We start from the raw sequence: 17,415 nt of genomic DNA, 5'->3' as shown, positions 1-17,415 counted from the left end.
ACACACACACACATACATAAACAACTAAAATATCATCATCAGATCTTAATAGATATAGGTTTAGAGTGAAATGCTACCAAAATCTTTAGGGAACTGATGGTTCTGGTGCTATTCAAACAATTTCAGAACACAAAGAAATGCACTTTCTAAAAAAAAACATACTTTCTAAATTTTTCATAAAATGAAGATAATAATGAGCTGAAAATCCACAAGAAACAATAAGTTAAAAAATAATGTACAAAGAATAAGTAGCCATTATTTCAAGGATATCAAGATATTTCCATTTTTAAAAAAGATAGATACATTTAATAATCTATTATAATATTTACTATATTATTAAACAACAGAAAAAATGTAGATTTTCATATTAAAAGTTTTAAAAATTAAATATCTATTGATATATAAATATTTGGAAACTTTTAAACCTAATAATACATATCATTAAGTATTGTACATAATGAGGAAACACCAGAAACAGTCTCATTAAAGTCAGAATCAAAGTAAGGATATCTGAAAGTCATTCAGTTTTATTTAATTTTGTATATTATTTGCAGGTAAATTAATAATTAATGTTGCACCATAAAAAATCCCAAGAATAACAACTGAAAAACTTTTGCAAATAGCAATAAAATAACAATCATATAATATACTAGAAGCAAATACTGTATTGATAATATCTACAAACGTAATACAATACTTAGTAATAAACTTACTTGGGGATAAATACTTATGGAAAAACAAAATATGTACAGGTAAACAACATGTGTGACAGATCTATAGGAAGAAAATTGTACATGTGCCCAAGAAACAAAAGTGAAGAAGACTCAATGAAAGAAAGAGAAAGACCATGTTCTTGGAGAGAAAGAGTCAAGTCATAAAGCTGTTATTCTCACTCTTTAATCAGTGAATTTAGTGTACACTTTGATTCCTTTTTCCTGCATTCCCGGCTTCCAGCCACTAGTCTCCCCTATGAGGTATCACTGATATTTGCAGGTTAACTGTGGATGGGACCTCAGCTCTGCTGAGATACTAGCAAGGAACCCCGGGGTGAGAGGAAGCTGTTAGAAAACCTCAGAAAGAGCTTGGTGTTTGAAGTTCAGATGACCTTAAGGGGAAGAAGCTCCATGTTGATTGGTGTGATTGCGCTAAGTCAACATGACCTTCAAAGGACCAGAAGGGAGGAAAATGGGGATCCTTTCCTACACTGCAGACTGGCTGGCAGGAGTCTCCCCCAACATCCCCCCCAACAACACACACAGCTCCTGTGTTTAAATTTCCAAACAAATGACAAAAAATTAGACCACAAACCATTAATAAACAAGGACCTGGTTCTATTTTACATGACTTTGGTTCTAATCACAGGGCACATAAATGCTAAGCACCTAAGTGCACTTAAGTGATAGTTCTTAAAAGACTGAGGTAACATTAAAGCCAGATTTTTTTTCATGCGTGTTCCACTATACCTGTGGTTTTCAGTGGGCTCACCAAAGCAGATCTTGTAAACACAGACCCCATGCTCTGCCTCTTACTTTCCAACATCATGTTCCTGCTACCAAGCATGTGTGTTTTTCTCACATCATCCAAGTTTCCAACTCCCTGAAATCAGCTAGGTGTCCTACAATTCAATTCAATTATGAAACTATTTGGAATGGGTACAACCCCACAGGTGAAGGGCTCTGACCCATGGGACTGCTCCCACTTCAAGCACTAATTCCAATTCCTGGGCCTCTTTTATTCTTTATAAAATTGGGGTTACTACAACCCCCTTCCCATTTGCTAATTTGCTAGAATGGCTCACAGAACTCAGGAAAAATGGTTTACTTACCACAGCTAGTTCATTATAAAGGATACAGCTCAGGAACAGCCAAATTGAAGTGATGTATAGAACAAGGTATAGGGGAAGGAGAACAGAGTTTGGTCTCTCAGGGCTCACCACCCTCCTAGCACCTTGATGTGTTAACCAACGAGGAAACTATCTGAACCCTGTTATTTAGGGGGTTTTATGGAGGTTCAATAATGCAGGCATGATTGATTAAATGAACTCAGTCTCCAGTCTCTCTCCCCTTCATAGAGGAGGTAGGGTAGGGAGACAGCTGAAAGTTCCAACCTTCTCATCACATAGTTGGTTCTTCTGGCAACCAGCAGCTATCCTGAAGTTATGTAGGGGCTACCAGCCACCCATTACATTGTTAGCATACAAAAGACATTCATTACAGTAGAGATTCCAAGTGTTTTAGAAGCTGTGTTCCAGAAATCAGAGACAAAAACCAAATATATATATATATATATATATATATATATATATATATATATATATATATATATATAATATTTCTTTATTTTTTAATTGTAGTGGATCCTTGGGGTGCTGATATTATTCAGTTATTTAATCCAGGTTACTGTTATTTGAAGTAATGTTTATTCCAGGTAGTGCCCTTCCTCATCTCTTATTACAGTCTTTGGTTTAAAATCTAGTTTGTCTGATATACGTATGGCTACTCCAGCTTTCTTTTGATGTCCATTAACATGATAAATTGTTCTAGACCCCCTCATTTTCAATCTGGCGATGTCTTTGGATCTAAAATTAGTCTCTTGTAAGCAGTATATAAATTGGTCTTATTTTTTAAATCCAATCTGATAACCTATGTCTTTTGATCGGAGTATTTAGTCCATTTACATTCAGAGTAATTATTGATAGATATGAAATTAGTGCCATTGCATCAGTTGTAAAGTTGCTGTTTCTGTAGATTGTCTCTGTTCCTTGCTAGTTATTGTTGCTTTCAGTTTCTCCTTCCCACTCAAAGTGTGCCCTTTAATATTTCTTGCAGAGCTGGTTTGGTGTTCATGAACTCCTTTAGTTTTTGCTTGTCTTGGAAACTCTTTATTTCTCCTTCTATTCTGAATGACAGCCTTGCTGGAGTTAGTATTCTTGACTGCATATTTTTCCCATTCAGCACATTGAATATATCATGCCTGCTGCTTTCTGGCCTGCCAAGTTTCTATGGACAGGCTTCTTCTATGTGTCTACCTTTGTAGGACCCTTGCTACTTTCAGAATTTTCTCTTTATTTTTATATTTTGCAAGTTTCACTATGGTATGTCTTGGTGTTGAGCCGTTTTTGTTGATTTTGAGGGGAGTTCTCTGTGCCTTTTGGACTTGAATGCCCCAGATTAGGGAAGTTCTCACCTGTAATTTGTTCAAATAAACCTTCTGCCCCTTTTTCCCCACTTCTCTTCTGGGACTCCTGTGATATGGATATTACTGCACTTTATGGAATCACTGAGTTCCCTAAGTCTATATTCATGATCTAATAGTTTTCTTTCCGTCTTCTTTTCAGCTTCATTATTTTCCATAATTTTATCACTTTTTTTGAAAGGGAGGGAGAAGGGAAAGGGAAAGGATGAGAGAATCCCAAGCAGGCTCCACACTCAGCAGGGAGCCCAACATGGGGCTCAATCTCATGACCCTGAGATCATGACCTGAGCTGAAATTGAGACAGACACTTAACTGACTGGGCCATCCAGGCACCCCCATAATTTTATCTTCTATATCACCTATTTGTTCCTCTGTTTCTTCCATCCTCATTGTGATTACATCCAATCAGTTTTGCATCTCAGTTATAGAATTTTTTATTTTGGCCTGACTAGTTTTCAGGTCTTTTATCTCTGCAGCTGGGGTTTCTCTGTTGTGTCTTATATGCTTCTTTCAAGACCTCCTAGCATTCTTATGATTGTTGTTCTAAATTTTTTTTAAAGATTTTATTTATTTATTTGAGAGACAGAGAGAGGGAGAAAGAGCACAAGCAGGGGGAGCAGCAGACAGAGGGAGAAGGAGAAGCAGACTCCCTGCTAAGCAGAGAGCCCAATGCAGGACTTGACCCCAGGACCCTGGGATCATAACCTGAGCTGGAGGCAGACGCTTAACTGACTGAGCCACTCAGGCACCCCTGTTGTTCTAAATTCTTGTTCATATGTATTGCTTATATCTGTTTTGAGCAAATCCCTGGGTGTGATTTCTTCTTGATCTTCCTTTTGGGGAGAATTCCTCCATCTTGTCATTATGTCTAGGTTTCTGTCTTTTGTGTGTTATGAAAGCTTGTTATGTTTCCTGCTCCTGAGAGTATTACTATATTAAGAAATAGTCATACACTGTCTAGGGCTTGGTGCTTCAGAAAGTGTGTCTATTGTATGCTGTGTGGACTCTGCTGTCATGTTTTGGCTGCTCTTTCCCACAGGTCAGTCCTCTGTAGAGTTCCTCCTTGCTTGGGGGGTATTTGGACCTTTAACTAGGTGTGCTTTGATTTATTAAGATAAGTCTGATTTTTAAAAAGGGGGGGTGCCTGGGTGGCTCAGTCAGTTAAGGGTCTGCCTTTGGCTCAGGTCACAGTCCTGGGGTGCAGGGATCAAGCCCCACATTGGGCTTCTCTGTTCAGTGGGGAGTCTGCTTCCTCTCTCTCTGCCATTCCCCCTATTTGTGCTCTCTCTCTCTCTCTCTCAAATAAATAAATAAAATCTTATTTTTTAAAAAAGAAGCCTGATCCAAAAAAAGAGAAAAGGAACAAAAAGCAAACAAACAAAAAACTATAAGCCAGATTCCAAAGAAAAAGAAGCAAAAAAGAATAGAGAAAAGAAAAAGAAACCTGATTCAAAAAATAAGAAAAGGAAACAAACAAATGAACAAAAAACTATAAGCCTATTTCCAAAGGAAAAATAACAATAACAAAAAGCCTGGTCCTATTTCCACCGGAAATGAAGCTGACCCTTTGGAGTACTCTATGATCAGTATACTTGATACATGCAGAGGGTCTGTGTTTGTCCTCTGGGGGAGAGGCCCACTATGCTGGCTCACAGTCAGACCTGCTCTAACAAAGATGCCCCTACAGGGCACAGGGGGGCGTGGTTTGGCATAAGTGGCTCCAGCTTCCACTGGGGCTTTGTTCCTTGCTGAAGCCCAACCCAGCTGGTGGGCAGGGGTGGAAGATTGCATCACCCTGCTCTCTTGTCCCCAGGTAGGGGAACTCATGCCCACCTGAGGCCCTCACAGAAAAGCAAATAATCTCCCCTTCTGTGTCCCAGGCTTCTGTTAGATCCCTGGCCCCAACCTGTCCATGTCCAGGCTGTTTGCATGCCCAGCACCACAGTTCTCCTGTGCTTTATCTCTGGCCTAGGGCTGCGATTCAAAACTCCAAATCTTAAAGGACCCCACAAGTCACAGACCTGCTCTCCTTCCCTGGAAAGAGAGCCTTGCAGCACTGCACCTGGCACTGTTCTGTCCCAGAAAAGCAGTCGTTGGGCCATGCAGGTGCCTAGAGTCTATGGTGAAGCACAGAAAAAAACTACGACCAGGTTATCTGCCTTCTGCATGAGCCTCTGTGCCCTACTGTTAAACGGCCACTCAATGGTGCACAGTGGGTCTTTTGTCCTTGAAGAGGCAATATACACTCTTTCAAACGTACTCCAGGAAGGAGAACATTCCCCCCCCCCCCCAGTGCTACCTAGGGGATCTCCACACCATGTATGAACCCTCCGCACTACTCTCTCTTCCCACCTCTTCTTCTTTCCCTGACCTTTCTCCATGAAAAGGGCTCCCATTCATCTGCAGCACCATGGATTTTCTCTCCCCCAATTCATGTCTCAGAACTTCACATCTGCCACATTTTCTCCCTTTAATTGTGCAGATTATTTTCTTAATGCTTAGATCTATTTCCTAGTTGTTCAGAATGATTTAATGTTGATCCAGCTGTGTTCAAGGGATGAGGCAAGCCCAGGATCCCCCTACTACTTACTCCTCCATCTTAACTCCAACTCTTAACTGAAAGTTTGTACTCTTTGACCAACATCTCTTCACTTCCCCGACCCTTGGGCTCTGGGAACCACCTTTCTACTCTCTGTTTCCATGAGTTCAATATTTTTAGATTCCACATATAAGTGAGATCATACAGGATTTACTTCTCTGTCTGACTTTTTCACTTAGCATAATGCCCTCATAGTCCATCCATGTTGTTACAATAGGCAGGATTTCCTTCTTTTTTTTTTTTATAGCTGAATAATGTTCAAATATATATATATGCGATTTGATCTGAATTTCCCTGATGATTAATGACATTGAGTACCTTTTCATGTAAGTGTTGGCTATTTTTATGTTTTCTTTGAAAAAGTGTCTGTTCAGGTGCTCTGCCCACTTTTTTATCGCTTTTTTTTTTTTTGCTATTGAGTTCTATGAATTACTCATATTTTTTGGATATTAACCCTTTATCAAATATATGGTTTGCAAATTTTTTTTCATATTCTGTAGGCTGCCTTTTTTGTTAGTTGTTTTTTGTTGCTGTTGTGCAAAAAAAAAAATCTAGTTTGATGTAGTCCCACTTGTTGATTTTTATTTTCATTGCTTGTGCTTTTCTTGTCCTACCCAAAAAATTGTTGCCAAGACCAATGTCAAGGAAATTTTTTCTTATGTTTTTCTTTAGAAGTTTGACAGTTTTGTGGCTTATGTTTGCATCCTAACTCATTTTGAGTTAATTTTTGTGAGTGGTATAACAGAGGGGCCAAATTTCATTTTTTTTTTCATTTGAATATCCAATTTTCCCAACACCATTTATTGAAGAGACTATCCTTTCCATATTGAGTATTCCTGGCTCCCTTGTCAAATATTAGTTGGTCATATATGTGGGGTTTATTTCTGGATTCTCTATTCTGCTCCATTGGTCTACGTGTCTGTTTTTATGCCAGTGACATATTGTTTTGATTACTCATTATAGCTTTATAATATAGCTTGAAATCAGAAAATGTGATGCCTCCCACTTTGTTCCTCTTCCTCATGATTGCTTTGGCTTTGGGGGGTCTTTTGTGTTTCCGTATGAATTTTAGTATTGTCTTTGTTTATTTCTGGATAAAATTTCATTCAAATTTTGATAGAGATTGCACTTTGGGTAGTATGGACATTTAACAATATTAATCCTTCAAGCCATGAATATGGGCTATTTTTCCATTTATTTGTGTATTTTTCAATATTTTTCTCATCAATATTCTATAGTTTTTAGTGATTAGATTTTTCACCTCTTTGGTTAAATTTGTTCCTAAGTATTTTCTTATTTTTCATGAGCTCATATATGGGATTTCTTTTTTCATTTTATTCACTGTTAGTGTCTAGAAATGCAACAGATTTTTTATGTAGGTTTTGTATCCTGAAACTTTACAAAGATCTAAAATAAAGTCAGTAAAAATTGAAATTAAAAATTCCCCATCCAGTAAGTATCATTTTAAGTATATGACATCTTTTGGTTCTTTCGCAATAAGGTAATAGTTTCCGTTCATTATTTAAGTTTCCTCAGTGTCTGAGTGGCATTGTATAAATTGGATTCAGGGACCCTGTTCATTTTATGCTCTTCCCAAAACACACTATTACATGGAAACTGAGATTTCAGGGTGTCATTGTAAATACTTTGGCATGGTCAAGAGCATTGTAACAGCATAAACCATAGAGTCAAATGTTTTGTATTTATGTAAACTTATGAAATATTTAGGACAGGCACAATTACAATATTTACAGATTTAGTCCTCTAATTTTTCTAAAATCAAATTAATTTTGGTAGAACAAGAAAATATGCTTTTAATGACTATGTCTTGAAGATATTCAACTCCATTATGAAACAGAGTGGAGTCTGAAATTTATACACTGATGGGTCAGCTTTTACCAAAAATAATAAGCTCCCCTTATGCTCAGGTGATTTGACTTGTCAGCCCCATAATTGTGCTCATTCATGCCTCTTGTCGACCAAACTGGTAAAATCTTTTTTAAAAAGAGAAAATAATTCAAGATTGGCTTAGTTAATTATTATCTGCAAACCAGGCCCTTGTAATTTTTTAATAATCTGATATAGTTTAGGGCACCTGGCTGGCTCATTCAGAAGAGCATGTGACTCTCGGTGTCAGGGTTATGAGTTCAAGCCCCATCTTGGGTGTGGAGATTACTTAAAAAAATTTTTTTTATATAGTTTAAGCTGTTGGCCTAAATGCTTTTGTTATATGAGAAGACAGATAACATTAGGAGGGGAGTTAAGATGGCAGAGGAGTAGGGGACCCCTTTTTCAGCCGGTCCCCTGAGTCGAGCTGGATAGGTACCAGATCAGCCTGAACATCCATGGAGTCAGCCTGAGATGCAGGAAGATACATCTGGATCTTTACAAATGAACATCTCCAGCGCTGAGTATTGAGGTACGAAGTGGGGAGCCATGAAACCGTGCACAGATATCAGAAGATAAACAGAAGGGGGAGGGAGCTGCCGCATTTGGGCGCCGGGAAGCGGTAGCCACCTGCACAGTGGAGTAGGCAGACTCGCGCACCGGCACCCGCAAGAGAGCAGACTGAGACTGTGAGCCAGAACATGCGCAACCAGACTGAGGGCCAGAGCTTCGGAGCATCGGAGTGTGCGGCGGCTGGCGACTGGCAGCTGGCGGTATTAGAAATACAAAAGACACAGACGCGCAGGCCCTGGAAGTGAGGGCTGGGATGCCGGATGTGGGGCGCACATCCCTGGATGCTTCAGGGTTTAGCAGCACCAACAGTAACAGAGTTAAATTGGCCAGAACATCAGTGATGAACGGTCCGCGATCCCTCTGTTCTGAGACAGAAGCTGAGATTAGGCCACTGCTGCTCTGACTCTCAGAAGAGCACAGCAAACTGCCAGGGAAAGCCGCCAGAGAACAAAAGCCTGGAAATACCAGCTCACAGTGTGCCCATCCCCATCCCCCCTCACAGGGGATAGGGAGACTCTACCCAAACAGGGTTGCCTGAGTATCCACGCGGCAGGCCCCTCCCCCAGAAGGCAGGCTAAAAAATCAAAAAGCCCACATCCCTAACATCCTTATAAAGCAAGGGCACACTGCCTGGGTCCCGGTCAATAATTTGGGCTCTGGACAACCCCGCAACCTCTCCTCATCAGAATGACGAGAAGGAGAAGTCCCCCCAGCAAAGAAAACACAATGATTCTGTAGCCTCTGCCACAGAACTAATGGATATGGATATAACCAAATTATCAGAAATGGAATTCAGAGTAACAATGGTCAAGATGATGTATAGACTTGAAAAAAGTATTAACGAAAATGTTAATGAGAATATAGGATCTCTAAGGGCGGAAATGAGAGTGAATCTGGCAGAAATTAAAAATTCTATGAGCCAAATGCAGTCAAAACTAGAGGCTCTGATGGCCAGGGTGAATGAGGCAGAAGAACGTAACAGCGAATTGGAGGATGGGTTAGTAGAAGAAAAATAGAACTGGACTCAAAGAAAATCCACGCTCAGGAATGTACGTTATGGGAGATTACTGACTCAATGAAATGTTCCAATGTCAGAATCATCGGCATCCCCGAAAGGGTGGAGAAAAACAGGGGTCTAGAAGAGATATTTGAACAAATTGTAGCTGAAAACGTCCCAATCTAGCAAGGGAAACAAACATTCGTGTCCAAGAGGCAGAGAGGACCCCTCCCAAGCTCAACCATGAAAAACCTACACCACGTCACGTCATATTGCAATTTGCAAATATTAGATCCAAGGATTCAGTATTGAAAGTGGCCAGGGCAAAGAAATTTCTCACGTACCAAGGCAAAGGTATCAGAATTACATCAGACCAGTCTACACAGACCTGGAATGAGAGAAAGGGCTGGGGGGGACATTTTTAAAGCTCTTTCAGGGAAAAACATGCAGCCAAGGATCCTTTATCCAGCAAGGCTGTCATTCAGAATTGATGGAGAAATAAAGACCTTCCAGAATTGCCAGTCATTGACCAATTTCGTAACCATGAAACCAGCCCTACAGGAGATATTAAGGGGGGTTCTATAAAACTAAAAAGGCCCCATGAGTGATACAGAACAGAAAGTCACAATCTATGGAAACAAAGACTTTGCTGGCAACATGGCATCATTAAAATTATATCTCCCAATAATGAGTCTCAATGTAAATGGCCTAAATGCTCCCATAAATGAAACAGGGTTGCAGATCGCATAAAAAGACATGACCCATCCATTTTCTGTCTACAAGAGACTCATTTTGAACCTAAAGATCCATCCAGGCTGAAAGGAAAGGGATGGAATACCATCTTTCACGCCAATGGACCTCAAAAGAAAGCTGGGGTAGCAATTCTCATATAAGACAGATTGGATTATAAACTAAAGACTATAGTTAGAGATACAGAAGGGCACTATATTATTCTTAAACGATGTATCCAACAAGTGGATATGACAATTATAAATATATATGCCCCCACCAGGGGAGCAGCAAGATACACAAGCCAACTCTTAACTAGAATAAAGAGACATATAGATAAAAATACGTTAATAGTAGGGGACCTCAACACTCCACGATCAGCAATAGACAGAGCACTGGAGCAGAAAACCAGCACAGAAACAAGAGCTTTGAATGCATACTCGACGAGTTGGACCTCATAGAGATACATAGAACACTACCCCCAGAACCAAAGAATACTCATTCTATTCTAAGGCCCATGGAACATTCTCAGGAATAGACCATGTTCTGGGACACAAAACAGGTCTCAACCAATATCAAAAGATTGAAATTATCCCCTACATATTCTCAGACCACAACGCTCTGAAATTGGAACTCAACCACAAGGAAAAATTTGGAAGAAACTCAAACACTTGGAGACTAAGAACCATCCTGCTCAGGAATGACTCGATAAACCAGAAAATCAAAAATCAATTTAAACAATTTATGGAGACCAACGAGAATGAAAACACAACGGTCCAAAACCTATGGGATAATGCAAAGGCAGTCCTAAGGGGGAAATACATAGCCATCCAAGCCTCACTCAAAAGAATAGAAAAATCTAAAATGCATTTTTTATATTCTTACCTCAAGAAGCTGAACAGCAACAGAGGAACAGGCCTAACCCACGCACGAAGAAGCAGTTGACCAAGATTAGAGCAGAAATCAATGAATTAGAAACCAGAAGTACAATAGAGCAGATCAACAGAACTAGAAGCTGGTTCTTTGAGAGAATCAATAAAATTGACAAACCGCTGGCAAGACTTATCCAAAAGAATAGAGGAAGGACCCAAATTAATAAAATTATGATTGAAAAAGGAGAGGTCACAACCAACACCAATGAAATTGGAAGGATTATTAGAAACTTTTATCAACAGCTATATGCCAATAAATTAAGCAATCTGGAAGAGATGGAGGCTTTCCTGGAAACCTATAAACTTCTAAGACTGAAACAGGAAGAAATTGATTTTTTAAACAGGCCAATCAATTATGAAGAGATTGAGTCAGTGATAAACAACCTTCCAAATAACAAAACTCCAGGCCCGGATGGTTTTCCTGGGGAATTCTACCAAACATTCAAAGAAGAAATAATACCTATTCTCCTGAAGACTTTTCAAAAAATAGAAACAGAAGGAAAGCTACCAAACTCATTCTATGAGGCCAATATTACCTTGATCCCCAAACCAGGCAAAGACCCCATCAAAAAGGAGAATTACAGAACAAATTTCCGAATGAATATGGAGGCCAAAATCCTCAACAAGGTCCTGGCTAATAGAATCCAACAGTACATTAAAAGGATTATGCATCATGACCAAGTGGGATTCATACCTGGGATGCAAGCATGGTTCAACATTTGTAAATCGATCAGCGTGATACATCATATCAACAAAAAAAGACTCAGGAACCATATGATTCTCTCAATAGATGCAGAAAAAGCATTTGACAAAATACAGCATCCTTTCCTGATTAAAACCTGTCAGAGTGTAGGAATAGAGGGTACATTTCTCAATCTCATAAAAGTCATCTATGAAAAGCCTACAGGAAATATTATTCTCAATGGGGAAAAGCTGGAAGCCTTTCCCTTAAGATCAGGAACACGACAAGGATGCCCACTCTCGCCACTATTATTCAACATAGTACTAGAAGTCCTTGCAACGGCAATCAGACAACAAAAAGGGATAAAAGGTATCCAAATCGGCAAAGAAGAAGTCAAACTGTCTCTCTTCACAGATGACATGATACTCTATATGGAAAACCCAAAAGAAGCCACTCCCAAACTATTAGAAGTTATAGAGCAATTCAGTAATATGGCGGGATACAAAATCAATGCTCAGAAATCAGTTGCATTTCTATACACGAATAATGAGACTGAAGAAAGAGAAATTAGGGAATCCATCCCATTTACAATAGCACCAAAACCATACGTTACCTTGGAATTAACTTAACCAGAGACGTAGAGGAGCTATATTCTAGAAACTATAAATCACTCTTAAAAGACTTTGAAGAAGACACAAAAAGAATGGAAAAATACTTCATGCTCATGGATGTAAGAATTAACATAGTTAAAATGCCCATGCTACCCAGAGCAATCTACACTTTCAATGCTATCCTGATCAAAATACCAATGACATTTTTCAAAGAACTGGAACAAACAGCCCTTAAATTTGTATGGAACCAGAAAAGGCCCCAAATCGCCAAGGAACTGTTGAAAAGGAAAAACAAAGCTGGGGGCATCACAATGCCAGATTTTGAGCTGTACTACAAAGCTGTGATCACAAAGACAGCATGGTACTGGCACAAAAACAGACACATAGACCAATGGAACAGAATAGAGAACCCAGAAATGGACCCTCAGCTCTGTGGGCAACTTCTCTTTGATAAAGCAGGAAAAACATCTGGTGGAAAAAAGACAGTGTCTTCAATAAATGGTGCTGGGAAAATTGGACAGCTATATGCAAAACAATGAAACTTGACCAATATCTCACACCATACACAAAAATAAACTCCAAATGGATGAAAGACCTCGATGTGAGACAGGAATCCATCAAAATCCTAGAGGAGGACATAGGCAGCAACCTCTAGGATATCGGCCAATGCAACCTTTTTCACGACACATTTCCAAAGGCAAGAGAAACAAAAGATAAAATGAACCTGTGGGACTTCATCAAGATAAAAACTTCTGCACAGCCAAGGAAACAGTCAAAAAAACTAAGAGGCAGCCCACGGAATGGGAGAAGATATTTGCAAATGATACTACATATAAAAGACTGGTATCCAAGATCTAAAAAGAACTTCTCAAACTCAATACGCGAGAAACAAATAAATCGTAAAATGGGCAGAAGATATGATCTGACACTTTTCCAATGAGGACATACAAGTGGCTAACAGACACATGAAAAATCATTAGCCATCAGGGAAATTCAAATCAAAACCACACTAAGATACCACCTTACACCAGTTAGAATGGCAAAAATTGACAAGGCCAGAAACAACAATTGCTGGAGAGGATGTGGAGAAAGGGGATCCCTCCTACATTGTTGGTGGGAATGCAAGTTGGTACAGCCCCTCTGGAAAACAGTGTGGCGGTCCCTTAAAAAGTTAAAAATTGAGCTACCCTTTGACCCAGCCATTGCACTACTGGGTATTTACCCCAAAGATACAGACATAGTGAAGAGAAGGGCCATATGCACCCCAATGTTCATAGCAGCATTGTCCACAATAGCCAAATCATGGAAGGAGTCAAGATGCCCTTCAACAGATGACTGGATTAAGAAGTTGTGGTCCATATATACAATGGAATATTACTCAGCTATCAGAAGGAATGAGTTCTCAACATTTTCTGCAACATGGACGGCACTGGAGGAGATAATGCTAAGTGAAATAAGTCAAGCAGAAAAAGACAATTATCATACGGTTTCTCTCATCTATGGAACATAAGAACTAGGAAGATCGGTAGGGGAAGAAAGGGATAAAGAAAGAGGGGGTAATCAGAAGGGGGAATGAAGCATGAGAGCCTATGGACTCTGAGAAACAAACTGAGGGCTTCAGAGGGGAGGGGGTGGGGGAATGGGATAGACTGGTGATGGGTAGTAAGGAGGGCACGTATTGCATGATGCACTGGGTGTTATACACAACTAATGAATCATCAAACTTTACATCAAAACTGGGGATGTACCGTATGGTGACTAACATAATATAATAAAAAAATATTAAAATAAAAAAAAAGAAGACAGATAAAATTAAATGAATTAAAATATAATTTGTTAATGCTTATAAATTGTGATTCACAAATTTAGATTTAGAAGAATCTAAAGAGTGTTTTCTTCCAAGGGTATTGTCATACTTAGAATTAAACTTTTATGAATGGTACTCAAAAAAGTATCAAATTAATGTCATGTTCATATGATGATACTTTCTTATAAAAGAGAAAATATGTAAGAAACAGAAAAGAGAATTTTAAAGTCTGTCATACAAAGAATTCCAACTAAGTGAAATCAGATTGTTTACCTAGCTTCCCCTTTTATGAGTGCTATATGTATGGAAAAAATTGTTAGGTCTTCTCTACAGATTATTGACTATTCTTGATTATGTTGTTCTAGTACATTTTTGTGATAGAGATTACATAATGGGTAACAACTTTCTTAACTATCTGGACATCCTTTTGTGGTTAAATGTCAGGAGAAATTGGTCACAATGAGATTAAATGGATTCATTTATCCTTGACAGAATCACAATGCTCAGACACACTGGGTTCCCCAGGGTGCCCATTCGTGGTGTTTCAGTCTTTGCTGGGAGGCAGTCAGACCTGGTCATTGCCCACAAATGTTCATGCCCTGCAGCTGGCAAATGCCCCAGATGCCTCATAAGAAAGAGATTTTTCTTAACAATCCACCTCTTTCCTTCCCGCTATCTGTGCATATCGGAGCCCTTAGTACTAGCAGTATTCTCTCCATCTGTGGACTCCTCATGTCTCTGTGCGTATGATTTTAGCAGAAACCAGAGTCTCTGGAATAATGCATTGAGATGAGAAGCATAAAGACAACTGATCAGAGAATGCTGGAATGCAATGTTGTCTTAGGAAAAATCTAGTTTTGGGTGTGAACGTCATTGATTACTGTGTTTTCCTTACCATCCATTCTCAGGGACCTCTGTCTACTTTGGGGGTTGTACTAGAGGCACCAGAGTTATGATGACTATAAACAAACAAACAAACACTATAGGTCACATCCCAGATTAACTTTATTTTTATTTCATTTGATCCCATTAAAAGTATTATTCAGCAATTACCAAGTACAAGTTCCCTGTTGGGAACAATCTCAATTTCAATTGCATTGCTACATTGTTCCCATAAAACATAAAGAAGTATTAGAATTTCTACTGACTTATCTCCCAAGTAGCCTCTCAGTCCCAAAAGTGGTACAGATGACTTTAGTCAAGCCAGGAGCTTCAATATTTGAATTAGAAACTATGGTCATTGTTATCAGATGGGAGCACCAGAAAGTCACAAAGACTGGGAAGACTAAGGCTGCCCTCCCTGGGCTTTCATTTTTCAAAGACTATTTAAGTTTTGTGTGCTTACATTCAGTGGTTAATGATCTATAGAAAACTGTTAATTTGATAATTCTAAATAATAAAAATGCATATACGATCTGTAGCTTTTCTCAGGAAAGGCAAGACAAATCCACACAAAACAACAGTGCCCATTAAATCATAAGGCACGGACTGTGATTTTTTAAAGATACAGACTATAAGTAATGTTTTGTTCAGAGGGATAAAAGATAACATGAGGCTGGGGCGCCTGGGTGGCACAGCGGTTAAGCGTCTGCCTTCGGCTCAGGGAGTGATCCCAGTGTTATGGGATCGAGCCCCACATCAGGCTCCTCCGCTATGAGCCTGCTTCTTGATCCGGTTCCTGTAACTGATGAAGATTTTTGCTGAGCAGAGCCCCTGGGAAAGAGAGGCAGCATTCAAAAGTAGGTGGCCTCCAACTAGAGGGACTTCTTTTGGAGTTTTGGACTTGGGCCTCTGACCTGGCTACTAGGTTCTCTCCTTTTAGAAAGAAGTTATGGGTTTGCTACTGAGTGTGGAAATTAAATGCTAACCCTTAGAGGTCTGCTGATTCCCTGGCTTGACATGCACATTTATATGGGAAGGAGGGGAAAAGAAGGGCTCATTTGACTTTACTATGATTGATAAGTGAAAGGGGGTCCCAAAGCCTCCCTTGTTATTTGGATGTGATACAGTTAAAAATGCCTGTCACAGTGGCATCTCAGCTTTGCCTAAGTGGTAGCTTTTCCTGCTGAGGGAAGAGCTGCATCTTCCACTCCACTGCCCAAAGCAAAATGCTGACTCTATGGGTTCCTCAATTCACAGAGGTCCCCCTAAGGTCCTGAGCCTGCTATGCTGGTGTTAATTAAGCTGAATCCCCTTAGTGAGCACGGTGGCTGTCCAGCACTGTCAGATGGAAAGCACACACGTTACCTCTGCTCTAAATCTTGGACTGTTGCAGATGAAGGACATCCCCTTCCCAAGCTGGGAACTGTAGGCATGGATTGTAGTCACCTATCAGATTGTCTGGATCACTCCTATAGATGCCCACAGGAGGGCTTATGCTAGAAACTGGCCCCTGACAGAATCTGCAACACAATTTATCATTACATCACTGCCTACATCTGTCCCTGTACTGGACTCAGAAACACATCCCCCACCACACCACACACAGGGCACAAAGTGAAAGACTCAGAGTTTCTAATGCAGAGGCTACCACTGCATGCCAGACCCTGACAAATGATACTCTTTTGCCTCTCCCTAGGGGAGGCTGCCTAGAGCATGTTCTTGGGTGCACTTCCTCTGTCACAGGGCTCTCTGTATTTTCTGTTAACTCTGGGTGTGAACTGCAGGCCTCACCATACTGACCTGATTCCTGAAATGAATCTGCGATGATGTTGAACTTACTTGAACTCTGTGCTTCTGGAAACAGTGATGATCAAGAATCCTTTACCTTTCTGTGTTGGGGCAAACAACCTACAGCAAAGGACCATGCCTCCCCATATGACCCAGGTAAGCCTGTGGATGTCCCCTTCTTTTTCTTTGACAAGGTCAGATGCAGTTTCTCCAAATGCCCATTCTTCATCTCATAAATGATGAGCCAAACTGTTTGGCCCCCTGCCCAGTTGGGATGGACAAAATGCCCACAAACTTGATGTGTTCAAGTCCTTAGGTTTCCCTCTTTCCCCCAGAGCCTGAACTTTGGCCTACCCTTGAGCCCCAAACACAGAACAACCAACACCTCCTCAATGGCTGACAACCATCCATCAGGCTACCCACTCATCCCAGCTGATACTCCCAGTTCTCTCTAGCCTTGCTTACCCTTCCTTAGAAAAGAAAAACTCTCCTGTCTGTCCTTTAAGATGCTTGCAGATCCTACTGTTAGAGTGCTTTCCCTTTTGCGGTAGTCTCCTTCCCTCCCTTACTGAATCAAGTCTTCCTTACCCAAGTCTGAATTTGCTTTCATTTCACATCTGCACTAAGTACTGAGCTTTGTGATCAGGTGTGGTTTGATAACAATGTGCCGTTATGACAGAAGCTACTGAATAATGAGCTGATGGTTTGACAACTTACCTCACTTTCTTCCTAT

Source organism: Ursus arctos, unplaced genomic scaffold (assembly GCF_023065955.2).
Source record: "Ursus arctos isolate Adak ecotype North America unplaced genomic scaffold, UrsArc2.0 scaffold_6, whole genome shotgun sequence".
In the NCBI taxonomy this organism is placed as follows: domain Eukaryota; kingdom Metazoa; phylum Chordata; class Mammalia; order Carnivora; family Ursidae; genus Ursus; species Ursus arctos.
Note: the sequence above shows the minus strand (reverse complement) of the source record.